This window comes from Ornithorhynchus anatinus, chromosome 3, assembly GCF_004115215.2.
Source record: "Ornithorhynchus anatinus isolate Pmale09 chromosome 3, mOrnAna1.pri.v4, whole genome shotgun sequence".
NCBI lineage: Eukaryota > Metazoa > Chordata > Mammalia > Monotremata > Ornithorhynchidae > Ornithorhynchus > Ornithorhynchus anatinus.
This window is the reverse complement of record NC_041730.1, coordinates 120,682,724-120,699,359: the sequence shown is the minus strand read 5'-3', so window position 1 is coordinate 120,699,359 and position 16,636 is coordinate 120,682,724. Positions and strand designations below refer to the sequence as shown.

Below are 16,636 nucleotides of genomic sequence, written 5' to 3'. Positions count from 1 at the left end.
GAAGGTCACAGGGTGTTTTTTTTTTAGGAGGTCGTCTGTAAATTACTCTTCTTTACTTAATGCTTACCAATCACTTTCTGTACTCGCTACGTAATTCTCACTCTCCCGTCTTTGTTACTTAATGATCACATCTGAATCATCTTTTTGCACAATTTACTCGTCTCCCCTGTGTCTGTAAAATTCACAAAAACATGCTCACACACACAGCTTTCCCCTGAGGCACGTACACAAGTACAGACATATGCGCCGACCCACAGATTTGCTCCAGAGTTTATGGTCATAAATATCTCCTGCTGCTCCTCTTCAGCTTCTGCCAGGGTGGAGCTGTGAAGACTAATGTCAGGCGGGTGAGGTGGAGATTTAGGGGTAGAAAGGCACCAATGCCTTCCGGCTCCACACAGCGATCCACGCTTGAGTGGCGCAACGGCCACAAGCATCCAGCCTGAAACCGACACGGCTAGAACTTCCAACCCAATAGAATCTCAATAGAGAAAGAGGGTGGTCTAGTGGTTAGAACACGGTCCTGGGAGTCAGAGAACCTCCGGCTCTGATCACGTCTGCAGTGGGCACGTCGCTAAACTTCTCTGTGCCTCAGTTACCTGGGAAGCAGCGTGGAAAGAGCATGGGCTTGGCAGTCAGCGGTCGTGGGTTCGAATCCCAACTCTGCCACTTGTCAGCTGTGTGACTATGGGCAAGTCACTTAACTTCTCTGTGCCTCCGTTCCCTCATCTGTAAAATGGGGATTAAGACTCTGAGCCTCACATGGGACAACCTGATTACCCTGTATCTACTCCAGCGCTTAGAACAGTGCTCTACACATAGTAAGTGCTTAACAAATACCAACATTATTATTACCTCATCTGGAAAATGAGGATTCAATCCTACACTCCCTTCTACAGACTGTGAGCCCCATGTGGGACAAGGACTGTGTCCAACCAGATTAACTTGGATCCACCCAACTGCTTAGAGCAGTGCTTGGCACATTCATTCGTTCATTCAGTCAACTGTATTTATTGAGCGCTTACTGTGTGCAGAGCACTGTACTAACCGCTTGGAAAGTACAATTCAGCAATAGAGGCAATACCTGCCCACAACGGGCTCACAGTCCAGAGGACTTTGGGGTGCAGCAGACCCCAGGGCAGACTCTGGGGGGCTAGAAGGCCCAGTTTGTGCAGCGGCCATGTTTTCATTACTTGACCACTTCCTCTTCATTCTAGAGCATGTCACCACTCTTGTGGGAAGTTAGATGTCTGTAGAAGCAAAAATTGGCCTCAATCAATCAAGGGTATCTATTGAGCACTTGTGTGCAGAGGACTACTAAGCACTTGAGAGTACAATACAGTCGGGAGACACGTTATCTGCCCTGAAAACTCAAGGAGTTTACAGTCTACATCACCGATGGTATTTATTGAGCGCTTACTGTGTACAGAGCACTGTGCTTAGTACACTTGGGAGAGTACAATATAAAAGAGTTGGGAGACACATTCCCTAGCCACAACAAGCTTACAGTCCACAGAGGAAGAAAGACATTAATAAATTACAGATATATCCATGGGGCTGAGGGTGGGGTGGATATTAAGTGCATAAAGGATATTCAAATGCACAGATGACACAGAAGAGAAGCAATGTGGCCTGGTGGATAAAACACAGGCCTGAGAGTCAGGAGGAAATGCGTTCTAATCCCGGCTCCGCCACTCATCTGCTGTGTGATCTTGAGCCAGTCGCTTCACTTCTTGAGGCCTCAGTTCCCTCAACTGTAAAATGGTGATTAGACTGTGAGTCCTATGCAGGACAGGACAGTTATCTACGCCAGAGCTTAGTACAGTGCCTAGCAAAAGTACTTAAACACCATTAAAAAAAAAAAGACTGGGGGAAGAGGAAATGAGCACTTAGTCAGGGAAGGCCTCTTGGAGGAGACATGATTCCAACTTTGAGGCATGCTCTCTTCCAAGACAATTGGCCTTTTTTGGCTCTCCCTTAAAATTCAGCTGAAGATGTCACCCACTGTGACATCCCCTTCACCAAGCCTTTGTATTTCACATTCACAGTAGTAGTCAGGAGACTGCAAAATCTATATGTGAATAGTAAGCCTTTCTCATAAGACTCAGTAAAAATGTGAAACTCTTCTTCAGACCATTTAAAGCCTACCCCTAATTTTTCAAAACAAATGATTCCGACTTACACAGAGGAGAGATATTTCTATTGTATTTAGTTTTAACAGATACTGCTAACAGCTCCCTAGCTTGAACTAAAAGACTGACTTACAAAGAGATACTCCAGGGAATTCAATCAAAAAGGAAATCCTGGAAGGGAATTAACTTAGAGACGAGAGAAAGGGAAATGAGGGGGTAAAAAGAAGTTATAAATGTGACTTCATAACTAATAGATACACAGATTTAAAGCTTCTCTACAATCTTCCAACCGATAGCCTTGAGCATCCTATAAATTAGCACACACTGTTTTTGTTTTCTTTAAAAGGCACATACATGTATGATCTCCACATTGTCCCCTCCCAATCAGTTAACCACAGACAATAATCCCAGAGTGATAATGACATGCCAGAGAAAAGGCACACCTCAAAAGTCCCTGGATGAAAACAAGAGTATTTCTCCACCAGTTACTTACCACCATTGTCAGGGAATGTGTATGTTGAGTATTGTATTACACTCTCCCAAGCGCTTCATATGGTGCTCTGCACACAGATAGCGCTCAATAAATTCGATTGAACAAATTACTTCTCAAAATCTTCACTTACACTAATTGAGGAACCTGGGGTTAATTAAGAAAAACCAAGATCGCTCAGCCAATTCTGAGAATCCAGAAGCAACGAGCTTCAAACGTTCCCAGTTTCTCTCTGGCTCTTTGAAAATATGAAAAGCCCTGAGACCAGCTGTTTGATGGAGGAAATGAGGCCACAACAATCCTCAGGTAAACAGACTATAAAAAGGGATTGCCAGGGGAATCTCCAACACGGAACTCGAACCCCAGACGGCGGGCTCTCCCCCTCATCGGCAGAGCTGGTACTCCACGCTGGAAAGATGGATATGCATATGTGTCACCTTCAACCTGTAAGCCGCAGCTGTAAATTCCCAAAGATTCTAACAATGGTTCTATTTTCTGCTACTCACAAGGTGCCTGGAGCTCCGTCCGCTTCCTCCTCTTCCTCCTCCCGGCTGGAAGACCTGCAAGTAGGAAAACAGTGACTAGCTCTGCGTCTAGGGCAGGTCGTCTAGGGCAGGTCGTCTAGGGCAGGTCGAGTTAGAGAGATGAGCTCATCCCTTCAAACATGCACCTGACTCTCAGGAAGCTGCCCCTCCTCCAACATTATAGCCTTAAAGTGATACACACCGCTAGTGCTAATCCACCGTTGCCATCACCAGCCTTTCGGCGGCACGCTCCCTGGAGATCACTCCACTCCTAAATTTCCCCTTTTCTACTTAGAGACAGAATGTTAAAGTGGCCCCTGCAGTTGCCGAGCCATCTTCTGTAACGGATAACATGGGTCACATCAGTGTCGAGTGGGAAGTGATGCCCCGGAAACCCTTCATCTTTGTCTTCCTTCTCCAGGTTTAAAGAAGAAAAGGACCACTCTCTAAATTTACGGCTCACTTGGTCCGACGGCAACTTGAGCAGCGTGGCGCAGTGGAAAGAGCACGGGCTTTGGAGTCAGGGCTCATGAGTTCGAATCCCAGCTCTGCCACTTGTCGCCTGTGTGACTGTGGGCAAGTCACTTAACTTCTCTGTGCCTCAGTTCCCTCATCTGTAAAATGGGGATTAAGACTGTGAGCCCCACGTGGGACAACCTGATTCCCCTATGTCTACCCCTGCGCTTAGAACAGTGCTCGGCACATAGTAAGCGCTTAACAAATACCAACATTATTATTATTATTATTATTATTAACTTCGTGACCATCGCCCATTTTCCTCCTTTCTCCGGGGGATTTGACAGAAGGCAGAAGCTGTGCCGTCTTGAAGGTGGATCGGGAGAGGGTAAAGGGAGAGGGTCCTATGCTTACTTTTAATTAAGGTACTTTGAGGATGGTATCTGCTTCGTAGCTCTTCCTTAAACTAGACCGGAATAGCCCTTTGCGAAAGAACCAGGCTCTACTTGAAAGAAGCTCTGATTTACGCAAACCTTTCAGCCCCGTGGTGAGTTCTGTGATCTCAATAAATCGGTACCATCTCTGGCAGAGCTAACCATCACCACCACCTCCAGCTACCTCCTGGGCCCCAAAGCTTACCACTGGTCCTACTCTTCGTCCCCTATTTCTATATCTCAGGCTTGCTCCAATTGGATTTCCTCTCCCTGGGAGTCAGGAACTGGGACCTGGCTCCCATCTACAACTCCAGAATCCCACTCCCTTCTGTGTCACCCTGGCACTTGGAATTGTGCCCTTTATCTACCCCACCCGCAGCACTATGTACACATCCGTAATTTATCTATATTAATGTCTGTCTCCCCCTTGAAACTGTAAACTCCTTGTGATTTTTTTATGGTATTTAAGTGCTTACTATGTGTCAGGTACTGTATTAAGCACTGGGGTAGGTACGCGATAATCAGGTTGGACACAGTCCATGTCCCAGATGGGGCTCAGTCTTAATCCCCATTTTACAGACAAGGCAACAGAGGCAGAGAGAAATGAAGTGACTTGCTCGAGGTAAAGCAGCAGGCAAGTGGCGGAGCCAGAATTAGAACCCAGGTCCTCTTGACTCCCAGGCCCATGCTCTTTCCCCTGGGCAACACTGCTTCTTGGGGCAGGGAGTGTGTCTACCAACGCTGTTATACTATAATAATAATGGCGGTATTTGTTAAGCTCTTACCATGTGCAAAGCACTGTTCTAAGCACTGGAGGGGATACGAGGTGATAGGGTTGTCCCACGTGGGGCTCAGAGTTTTTAATCCCCATTTTACAGATGAGGTAATTGAGGCACAGAGAAGTTAAGTGACTTGCCCACAGTCACACAGCTGACAAGCGACAGAGCCTGGATTAGAACCCCTGACCTCTGACTCCCAAGCCCGGGCTCTTTCCACTGAGCCACACTGCTTCTCTAACTCTCCCAGTACTTACTGTACTCTAAGTGCTTAGTACAAAGTACTCCGCACCAAGTCAGTGCTCAGTAAACACCTCTGACTGATTTGATTACTGATTGCACTCTCTCCCTACCGGGGGTTTTGGGACCCTGGCTCCCCCCTTCCTGGGACACACAGGTTCTGCCACCAATCAAACTATTCTCATCCTGGGCTCTATGAAAGTAATTGCATAGAGCTTTAGAGTAAGTCTCAGTTTCCCCACAAGCCCCTATCTTTAATCTGCTTGTCGTGGAATACCGTAATCCTGAACGGAAAGCACTTTTAAAATTTCAAATTATTCACGTGATATCAGACGGCTTCAATCAGAACTGTACAGTTGAAGTCCTGATGCAATAATAGCTCACCAATCATAAATTTCATCAAAGCTGGTTAAAGTCCAGTTACTTTAAAGGCTTCTCATGTGACCCACTCGAAATCTAGATAGATTTCAAAAGAGAACCTTCTGCTGGTTTCCTCACTTGGACATCAACTGTCCTCCCAGTGATCCTCCCTCGATAAAAAACGGGGTACCCCATGCAAGAGACCAAGTCAGCACTTCACCTTTCAGTTCCAAACTAATGAAAAATAAAAAATAATGATTCATAGAAGCTTCTGCATTCTGGAAATAGGAAAAATAATAATAATAATAGTGGTGTTTGTTCAGCGCTTACTATGTGCCAAGCATTGTTCTAAGCACTGGGATAGATACAAGGTAATCACGTTGTCCCACGTGGGGCTCACAGTCTTAAATCCCATTTTACAGATGAGGGAACTGAGGCACAGAGAAGTTAAGTGACTTGCCCAAAGTCACACAGCTGATAAGTGGTACAGCCAGGATTAGAACCCACGACCTCTGACTCCCAAACCCCTGCTCTTTCCACTAAGCCACACCCCTTCTCTTTGCCTCAGAGCACCGTTCTTCCATAAAGTGTGCTTCCTCTATAAATATTGAAGAGAACAGAGCTGGGAAATCAGGGAACATACTTCACCGAGGCATATCCATCTGGACAGAGAAAGGTAATGCCCTGTCGGAAGAAACAGGGCGTTTACTCGTGGCATGAGTCAAAAAGGCAGGTTTTCCTCACAGCAAGGTCAGTCAAGAACACAAACCCCCAGGTTAGGAGACCAGCTATTATGAAGCCTCACTAAGAGCAGTGCAATTTTAGCCTTCGAGATGTTATTCTGTGGTGAAGTACAGCCGTCCTAGGACTAGCTGTTACAGAGGCTGGGCATGGAGGTTGAGGTGTCCTATAGCTGATGTTGGGGTACTCAAACTATATGTACGAGTAACAGTGGAAGAAAGCAATTGCCGGCAGTAACACACACAGAAGCAGCGTAGCCTAGTGGAAAGACCCGGGTTCTAATCCCAGCCCTGCCACTTGTCTGCTGTCCTCTAGACTGTAAACTCGCTGTGGGTAGGCAATGTGGTAATTGTTATATCGTACTCTCCCAAGCACTTCGTACAGGGCTCTGCACACAGTAAGCACTCAATAAATATGCCTGAATGAATGGATGACTGTGACCTTAGCCAAGTCACTTCACTTCTCTGTGCCTCAGTGTGCCTCAGCGGCAAGAGCATGGGCTTGGGAGTCAGAGGTTGTGGGTTCTAATCCCGGCTCCGCCGCTTGTCAGCTGCGTGACTTTGGGCAAGTCACTTAACTTCTCTGTGCCTCAGTTACCTCACCTGTATAATGGGGATTAAGACCGTGAGCCCCACATGGGACAACCTGATTATCTTGTATGTCCCCTAACGTTTAGAACAGTGCTTGACACATAGTAAGTGCTTAACGAATACCTTCACAAAAAAAGGGGGGGGGGTTAAATTCTACTCCTATCTTGTATCTATCCCCAGTGCTTGGCATAGTGCTTGGCAGATAGTAAGCGCTTAACAGCTACTATCAATATTATTATTAGTTTTATTATCATTAACAACAACACAAAAGGCACGTACCAGGAGCCACACGACAGTAAATAGAAGACAAAAGGAGAGGAGGAAGGGTGGATGGGTTCCACCCAGTTATCAGCACTGGGAGAAGGGATAATAGGGGTTACAACAAAGAATGGATAATCCCATCACCACCAGGAAAGTTTGGCAATACTGAAGGGGCAGGGAAGCATTTCCTAGATAGATCAGCCCAAGAAGGCCATATTAATTGACCCAGCCAGGACCTTTTTCCAAGAACTGTGCAGATTCCCAACCCAGAGACTTCCAGAAATCTGTGGGCCCCCTTCAGGATCGCCCAGACCACCCAGAGTGATGTCAGAGACGAGGCTGCCCACCTTCGGGGAAGAAGCAGGGAGGGGCAAGGAAAGGGTATAATAGGGGTCCAGGGGAACAGCAGTGGCTGGAGATCACTAGTCCCTAAATTCAGTTGTATTTATTGAGTGGTTACTGTGTGCAAATCACTGTTCTAAATGCTTGAGAGAGTACAAAATAACAATAAACAGAAACATTCCCTGCCCACAACAAGCTTACAGCCCAAAGGGGGAAACAGACATTAATATAAATATAAGATTAAATGACAGATATGTACATAAGTGCCCAAACCAGTGTATGGGTGAGCCCGTAAACTGCATTGCTGTGGACCTCTTGATGTGTCTTCTTGTGAGCTCCGGGTGGGACAGGGACTGGGTCCAATCTGATTAACTTGTAACACCCCCAGAATTTAGAAGTGTTTGACATAGTTTTAAAAATATCATTATTATTATCTGGGTGGGTGGTGAAAAAGAATAGTTGAAATTAATAAATGATTATTAATAATCATGATATTTGTTAAATATGTAATATTGATATTTTTTATTGTTTGATTTAATTAATACTCCAAATTGCTACCACATTAATCCAAGCACTTATCCTATCCCACCTCCTTACTGACCTCCCAGCCTCCTGTCTCTCCCCACTTCACTCAGTTGCCCTGATCATTTTTCTATAAAACCATTCATTCCTTTCTCCCCATTCCTCAAGAACCTCCAGTGGTTGCCCATCCACCTCTGTCATCAATCTATCCATTGTATTCAATGAGCACTTACTGTGTGCAGGGCACTGTACCGTACACCAGGGAGAGTACAATATAACCAAGTTGGTAGACATGTTTCCCGCCCACAAGGAAAGCAGTGTGGGCTAGTAGGAAATAGCATGGCCGAATGGATAAAGCCCAGACATGGAAGCCAGAAGACATGGGTTCTAATTCCAGCTGCACCACTTTCTTGTTGTTCATTCATTTATTCAATCGTATTTACTGAGTGCTTACTGTGTGCAGGGCACTGTACTAAGCATTTGGAAAGTATAGTACAGTGCCCTGCACACAGTAAGCACTCAGTAAATACGATTGAATAAATGAATGAACAACAAGAACAACGATAAACAGTCACATTCCCTGCCCAAAATGAGCTTACAGTTTAGAGGGGGAGAAGACAGACATCAATACAAATAAATAAAATTACAGATATGTACATAAGTGATGGGTCTGGGAAGGGAGAAAAGCAAAGGGAGCAGGTCAGGGTGATGCAGAAGGGAGTGGGAGACGAGGAAAGGTGGAGCTTAGTCTGGGAAGGCCTCTTGGAGGAGATGTGCCTTCAATAGGGCTCTTGAGGTTGGGGAGAGTTATTGTCCGATGGATTTGAGGAGGGAGGGTGTTCCAGGCCAGAGGAAGGACGTGGGCTAGGAGTCAGCAGAGAGACAGACAAGATGGAGGCACAGTGAGAAGGTTAACACTAGAGAAGCCAAATTTATGGGCTGAGTTATAGAAGGAGAGAAACGAAGTGAGGTAGGAGGGGGCAAGGTGGCGGATTGCTTTAAAGCCACTGGTGAGTTTTTTTTGATGCAGAGCAGGATAGGCAACCACTGGAGTCTTTTGAGGAGTCCTGAACGTTTTAGTAGAAATATGATCCAGGCAGCAGAGTAAAGTGGAGTGGACTGAAGAGAGACAGGAGGCAGGGAGGTCAGCAAGGAGGCTGTTGCGGTAATCCAGGGGGAGATAGGATGAGTGATTGTATTAATATGGAGAGGAAAGGGCAGATTTTAGTGATGTTGTGATGGTGGGACAGACAGGATTTAGTGATGGATTGAATATGTGGATTGACTGAATGACAGGAGTCAAGGAAAACACCAAGGCTATGGCTTTTGACACAGGAAGGATGGTGGTGCCGTCTACAGGGATGAGAAAGTAGGGGGAGGACAGGGTTTGGATGGGAAGATAAGGAGTTCTGTTTATGATACATTAAGTTGGAGCAGACAGGAGGACATCAAAGTAAAGATGTCTTGGAGGCAGGAGCAGATGAGAGACTGGAGATAGGGAGAAAGATCGGGGAGGTGATGCAGATTTGGGTATGATCTGAGTAGAGATGGTAGTTACAGCCATGGGAGTGAAGGAGTTCTCCAAGGGAGTGAGTGTAGATGGAGAACAGAAGAGGAACCAGAACTGTACCTTGAGGGACCCCCACAGTTAGGGGGAGGGAGGCAGAAGATGAACCCGCGAAGGAGACTGAGAATGAACAGCCCGAGAGATAAGAGGAAAACCAGGAGAAGAGAGAGTCAGTGAAGCCAAGGTTGGATAACGTTTCCAAGAGAAGGGGTTGGTCCTCGGCAATGAAGGCAGCCGAGTGGTTGAGGAAGATTAGGATGGAGTGGAGGCCGCTGGATGTGGCAAGAAGGAGAACAGTGGTGACCTTTGAGAGGGCAGTTTCTGTGGCATGAAGGATACAGAAGCCAGGTTGGAGAGGGTCAAGGAGACATTTGGAGAAGAATTTGAGACAGAAGGTGTAGACAACTCGCTCAAGGATTAGACTGTAAGCTCGTCGATTAGACTGTAAGCCTGTCAATGGGCAGGGACTGTCTCTATCTGTTGCCGATTTGTACATTCCAAGCACTTAGTACACTGCTCTGCACATAGTAAGCGCTCAATAAATACTATTGAATGAATGAATGAATGAGTTTGGAGAGGAACAGTAGGAGGGAAATGGAGCGATAACTGGAGGGAGCCGTGGAGTCAAGGGAGGGGGTTTTTTTAGGATGGAGAGACATGGGCAAGTTTGAAAGCAGAGGGGAAGAAGCCATTGGAGAGCGAAAAATTGAAGATGGCTGTTAGGGAAGGAAGAAAGGAGGGGGCGTTTTAATAGGTGCGAAGGAATGGGGTCAGATGTGCAGGTACAGGAGGTGGCTTTTGAGAGGAGGCAGGAGATCTCTTCTAGAGATACTGCTGGGAAGGATGGGAGAGTTAAAGAGGGGACCCGAAGGGGGAAGGAATGAGGAGGGGCAGGGGTGATTTTAGGGAAATCACACCTGATGGTGCCAATTTTCTTAATGAAATAGGTGGCTAGGTCATTGGGAGCAAGAGATGAGGGAGGCGGGGGGACAGAGAGCCTGAGAAGGGAGTTTAACATCTGGAACAACTGGAGAGGGCAATAGCATGGGTGTAAACAAGGGTGGAGAAATAGTTTCACCGGGCAGAGGAAAGGGCAGAGTTAACGCACGCAACGATAAACCTGAAGTGGACAAAGTTAGCCTGATATTTAGATTTCTGCCAGCAGCACTCTGCGGCTTGAGCACAAGAGCAAAGGAGGTGGACTGTGCAGCTGATCCAGGGCTGTGGGTTAGTGGTATGAGATCGACGAAGGGATGGGGAGCGAGCTAGTTGAGTTCAGTAGAGAGGGTGGTGTTGAAAATGTCTACTTGGTCATCAAGGAGGGTAATTTGGGTAAGGAGGCTAAGTGGGGCATGATGAGTTGAGAAAATGGGATGGGGTCCAGAAATCAGAAGTCTCTGTGGGGGCAGAGTACAGATTTATGGGGAGGAAGAGTGTGGGACAGGAGGCAAGAGAGGAGGTTGTGGTCAGATAGAGGGATTTCAGAGTTGGTGAGGGTAGAGATTGTGCAATGGTTACAGATGATGAGCTCGAGTATGTGTCCAAGTTGGTGATTAGGTGAGGTGGGGTAGAGCAGGAAGTCAGTGGAGTTGAGGAGCAATAGAAGGTGGGCAGCAGAAGGGTCATCAGGAACATTTATGTGGATACTTAAGTCCCCAAGGATTAAAATGGGTTTGGACAAAGAGAGAAGGAAAGTGAGAAAGGGATCAAAATGGTTAAAGAAGTTGGAGGTGGGACCTGGGGGGGGCAGTAGAAAAGCAGCGTGGCTCAGTGGAAAGAGCCCGGGCTTGGGAGTCAGAGGTCACGGGTTCGAATGCCAGCTCTGTCACTTGTCAGCTGTGTGACTGTGGGCAAATCACTTCACTTCTCTGGGTCTCAGTTACCTCATCTGTAAAATAGGGATTAAGACTGTGAGCCTCACATGGGACAACCTGATTACCCTATATCTACCCCAGCACTTAGAACAGTGCTCTGCACATAGTAAGCACTTAATAAATACCAACATTATTATTATTAGAGGACAGCTACTAGATGGTCAGTACAGTGTCTGGCACATAGTAAGCGCTTAACAAATACCACAATTATTATTAAATGCTGTGAGGTCTAGGGTGGGGTGAGTAAGCGGTGCAAATAAGAGAAGCAGCTTGGCCTAGTGGATGGAGCATGGCCTAGGAGTCAGAAGGACCTGGGTTCTAATCCCGGCTCTGCCACCTGTCTGCTGTGTGACCTTGGGAAAATCATTTCATTTCTCTGGGCCTCAGTTACCTCATCTGCAAAATTCATTAATTCAATCGTATTTATTGAGCACTATGTGCAGAGCACTGTACTAGGAGCTTGGAATGTACAATTTGGCAACAGATAGAGACAATCCCTGCCCAACAACGGGCTCAGTCTAGACAGGGGAGACAGACAACAAAATAAAACAAAACAAGTAAAATGGAAATTTGGATTGTGAACCTCATGTGGGACAAGGACTCTGCCCAACCTGATTATCTTGTATCTACCCCAGAGTTTAGAACAGTTCCTGGCACATAATAAGTCCTTAACAAATACCACTTGAAAAGAAAAAAGTGCAAGGGCAAAGCAGAAGGAAGTGGGATAAGAGGAAATGAGGGCTTAGTTAATAATAATAATAATGTTGGTATTTGTTAAGCGCTTACTATGTGCAGAGCACTGTTCTAAGCGCTGGGGTAGACACTGGGGAATCAGGTTGTCCCACGTGGGGCTCACAGTTAATCCCCATTTCACAGATGAGGTAACTGAGGCACAGAGAGGTTAAGTGACTTGCCCACAGTCACACAGCTGACAAGTGGCAGAGCCGGGAGTCGAACTCATGACCTCTGACTCCGAAGCCCAGGCTCTTTTCCACTGAGCCACGGAGTTAGGGAAGGCCTCTTGGAGGAGACAGAATTTTAATAAGACTTTGAAGGTGGGGAGAGTGTTCATCTGTAAGATATGAAGCAGCATGGCGCAGTGGATAGAGCAAGGGCCTGGAAGTCAGAAGGTCATGGGTTCTAATCCTGACTCCGCCACTTGTCTGCTGTGTGACCTTAGGCAAGTCATTTCACTTCTCTGGGCTTCAGTTACCTCATCTGTAAAATGGGGAGTAAGACTCTGAGCCCTATGCGGGACCGGGACTGTGTCCAACCCGGTCTGCTTGTATCCACCCCAGCCCTTAGTACAGTGCCTGGCATATAATTAAGCACTTAACAGATCCCATAATTATTATTATTATTATTATTAGACCCAAGTGCATAGATGATGCATGAGGGAGAGGAAGCTGGGGAAAAGAGGGCTTAATCGGGGAAGGTCTTTTGGAGGAAATGTGGCCCTAATACCCTTCCCAGGGTCGCACCTGGAGAGTTTCCAGCACTCTACCAGTCTCGACTGCGGGAGGGAGAGACAAGCAGAGGCTTATCCATTCCATCCCTAGCTCAGGCAGTGGCTAGTGAATAGAAGGCAATCAGCTACAAGTCAAAATTCCCTCGTGCTGGGCAGCAGCAGCATGGGAGAGAGTCGAGGGCTGAGGCTCAAGTTTACTGCACCAAAGGAAGCAATGGTAAGCCACGTCCATATATTTACCAAGAAAACTGTATGGATCCACTACCGGAATGATTGCAGACGGAGGTGGGACATACTGGGAGAGATTTGTCTGTGGCGTCACTTTGGGTCAGAGATGACTCGACGAGCATAAGACAAGACTAGTGAGCCTAATAAGGCTTTGACGGAGGGGAGAGTAGTGGTCTGGCATATACGGAGGGAGAGGGAGTTCCATGCCAGAAGGGGGAGGACACGGGAAAGGGACACAGTAAGAGCTCAATAAATATGACTGAACGAATGAGTGAATGAATCGGTGGTGAGATAGACAAGATTGAGTCTCAGTGGCGCTAGAGGAGTGGAGTGTGGGGGGCTGGGCTGTGTATATGGATCAGTGAGGGCTTTAAAGCCAATAGGTAAGGGTATTCATTGTACCCCGATCTTGTCTATCTCACTGTCAACCCCTCACCCTCATCCTGCCTCTGGCCCAGAACCCCTTCCTCCTTCATAATAATAATAGCAATTATGGTATTTGTTACTTACTTTGTACCAGGCACTGTACTTAAGCACTGGGGTGGATAAAAGCGAGTCGGGTTGCTACCTGTATCTGTACCCTTTAAGCATTTGATATTCACCACACCATCAGCTCCCAAGCACTTCTTTACATATCCACAAATTATTCATTTATATTAATGTCTGTCTACCGCCCTGGACTGTAAACTCACTGTGGGCAGGGAACACATCTACGAAGTCTGTTAAATTATACTCTCCCAACTGCTAAAGAGAGTGCTCTGCACATCAGTAAGTGCTCAATAAATACCATTGGTTGATCCTGGGAGTCCAATCCTGTCTTGCCTCAGTGGGGCAGGAGGAGGAATTTGGAGCCATGGCAATCCTTCCTAACATTTTGAATGTTTGGAAAATTTTGGGCTGGCTTGCCAGAGTAATAAAAAACCTGAAAACTCTTTCCTTGTCTATAGCTTACCGTAGTGGTTATTGTTGTCTTCGTGTCTTATGTTAGTTTGCCCTTTTAATCAGCAAAATAAAGTTAGTCCCATGGACGGACCATGTCTCAGTACTCAGGCTTGTACTCTTTTCCTATGTTTAATACAGTGCTCTACAGACAACAGTTGCTCACAGTATTTAATGAACTTCAGAAAGAACATGAGACCAAGAGGTACATATGCAAACATGGCAAGTAATAAATTCAAAAAGACAATATTTACATGCCTAGAATGTGAAATGGAGTGATCACATAAATAACTTTTTAGTCATACCCACGCACAGATAGGATTGCATCATCTACAATAATTTTAAAATACGATGAAAACACACATACACACACACACCCAAACTTGTGGCTCAGTGGAAAGAGCCCGGGCTTTGGAGTCAGAGGTCATGGGTTTGAATTCCGGCTCTGCTACCTGTCAGCTGTGTGACTGTGGGCAAGTCACTTAACTTCTCTGTGCCTCAGTTACCTCATCTGTAAAATGGGGATTAAGACTGTGAGCCCCACGTGGGACAACCTGATTCCCCTGTGTCTACCCCAGCGCTTAGAAAAGTGCTTGGCACATAGTAAGCGCTTAACAAATACCAACATTATTATTATTATTACTTACTCAAACTCAGGAAGAGCAGGGGCCATGTGTCTTTCTCTTTTAGATGAAGCACCTAAAATACCATGATACTCAATTCTTATTCTAAGGGAACTACGTTTTCCCAAATTTTGAATAGCTTACATGTTGAAATATATAGGACTTTGAGTTGCAGTATGCAGTAAATGTCGTGGTGATTGGTGTGTGTTAAGAGCACTTTCACCTGTACAGAAGTGAGAACTTAACAGATACTCTTTCAAAATATGGGTGTCTACTAAAACTCAATCATTAATAGATTTGGGAATCATCCCCATAGAGATGGTAGTTGAAGCCATGGGAGTCTGTAAGATGGCAAATTAACGTTGCTGGGCAGAAAAGAGTTAAAGCAGAGGAGGATAAGGTTAAATGGACAATATCAGGTTGGTGTCTGGATTTCCGCCAGCAGTGCTCTGTAGCTCGTACACATTCATTCATTCATTCAATCGTCACACACGTCAAGAGTGGAGGAACCGGACTATGGATATGATCCGTGCTATTTTTTACTGCTATGAGATCTACAGAGAGTCAGAGGGGCGAGGGAGTTGAGTTCATTGGAGAGGAGACAGTTGAGGGTATGGATTTTAGAGAAGCAGCGTGGCTCAGTGGAAAGAGCACGGGCTTGGGAGTCAGAGGTCATGAGTTCGAATCCCGGCTCTGCCACTTGTCAGCTGGGTGAGTGTGGGCAAGTCACTTCAGTTCTCTGTGCCTCAGTTACCTCATCTGTAAAATGGGGATTAACTGTGAGCCTCACGTGGGACAACCTGATTACCCTGTATCTACCCAGCGCTTAGAACAGTGCTTGGCACATAGTAAGCGCTTAACAAATACCAACATTATTAACATCATTATTATTATTATTTCAGTGTCAAGAGAAGGTAGCTTGGGTATGAAGTCCAACAGGTAATTCCATTCTCTCCCTGCCTTGCTTCTCCTTCCCCTCCCCACACACAAACTGAAGCTGGCTTTTTGCCTCTATACAAAAGCAGCAGAAAATCCCAATGAGCTGCCTAAATCCAGCTAAAATCTCCACCCTTCCACCTCACCCCAATTCTGGCCTGCTTTCTGACGAAGTGTAGAAACCTCAGCTCCCTGGTGGTGGAAGAGGAGGTTGTCATGGCTGTCCCGAAGGCTAAAATCTTAGTTCTACCACCAGCTAAGATTGGTGGATGAGAAAGCCTGCGCTTAGGACAGTGCCTGGCACAAGATGAGTGCCTAACAAATACTCTAAAAGAAAAAAAAAGTCTCACATCAATCTTCCTGAAAGCAGATGAACTAAGACACTGATAGAGAAAGGAAATCAAAGGTGTTCACTGGTATTTAATGAGTGCTTATTTTGTGCAGAACGCTGTACTAAGCGCTTGGGCAAGTACAATACGAGTTGGTAGACACATTCTCTGCCCAAAATGAGCTTAGAATCTAGAGGGGGAGACAGGCACTAATATAAATACATTTATTATATATGTGTTTGGAAGCTATTCTTCTACTACATCGTGCTTTATGAAGGGAAGGAAAAGTCTTGTGTTCAACCTAAATTAGACACATTTTTCCCTAAAGTAAAAAAACCCAAAACACTACCACAGTCAGCGGAGCAAGCTTCTGCAGCCTCCTGCAAAGTCTAATTAATAATCAAGTCTATAAGACTCCTTATTTAATATTAGGATATGTTTTAAAACTCCCAGTTTTCAGCAGGGAAGCAGCACTGCCTGAGGTTCTGTTACACTGTATCCTTAAAATATTTCCTCTGTCCTCCTTAGATTGGAAGCTCTAGCCTGTAAACTCCCTCACTGTGTGCAGGGAACGTGTCTACCATTGTATTGTTCTCTCTGGAGAACTTAGTACAGTGCTCTGTCTACAGAACACACTCAATAAATAGGGAAGCAATGAGGCTTGGTGGATGGATGAAGACGGGCCTGGGAATTACAGGACCTGGGTTCTAATCCTGGCTTCACCAGTTGCCTGTTGTGTGACCTTGGGCAACTCACTTAATTTCTCTGCACCTCAGTTTCCTCAACTAAAAATGGGGATTCAAT

General features: G+C 45.9%; 1 protein-coding gene and 1 non-coding gene across 5 annotated transcripts in view; one reads left to right on the top strand and one right to left on the bottom strand.

Moving 5' to 3' along the window:
- The window catches only part of USP54 (ubiquitin specific peptidase 54), a 128,620-nt gene that overhangs the window by 95,780 nt on the left and 16,204 nt on the right, over positions 1-16,636 (bottom strand). For all 4 annotated transcript variants that reach the window (XM_029060220.2, XM_029060219.2, XM_039911569.1 and 1 more), the window contains exon 2: positions 3,129-3,182. The gene's annotated coding sequence lies outside the window, so the exon portion shown is untranslated. The remainder of the gene's footprint in view (positions 1-3,128; positions 3,183-16,636) is intronic.
- Positions 12,773-12,910, top strand: LOC114810457. Its single transcript, XR_003758156.1, has one exon. It is a non-coding gene; the product is annotated as a small nucleolar RNA SNORA7 (small nucleolar RNA).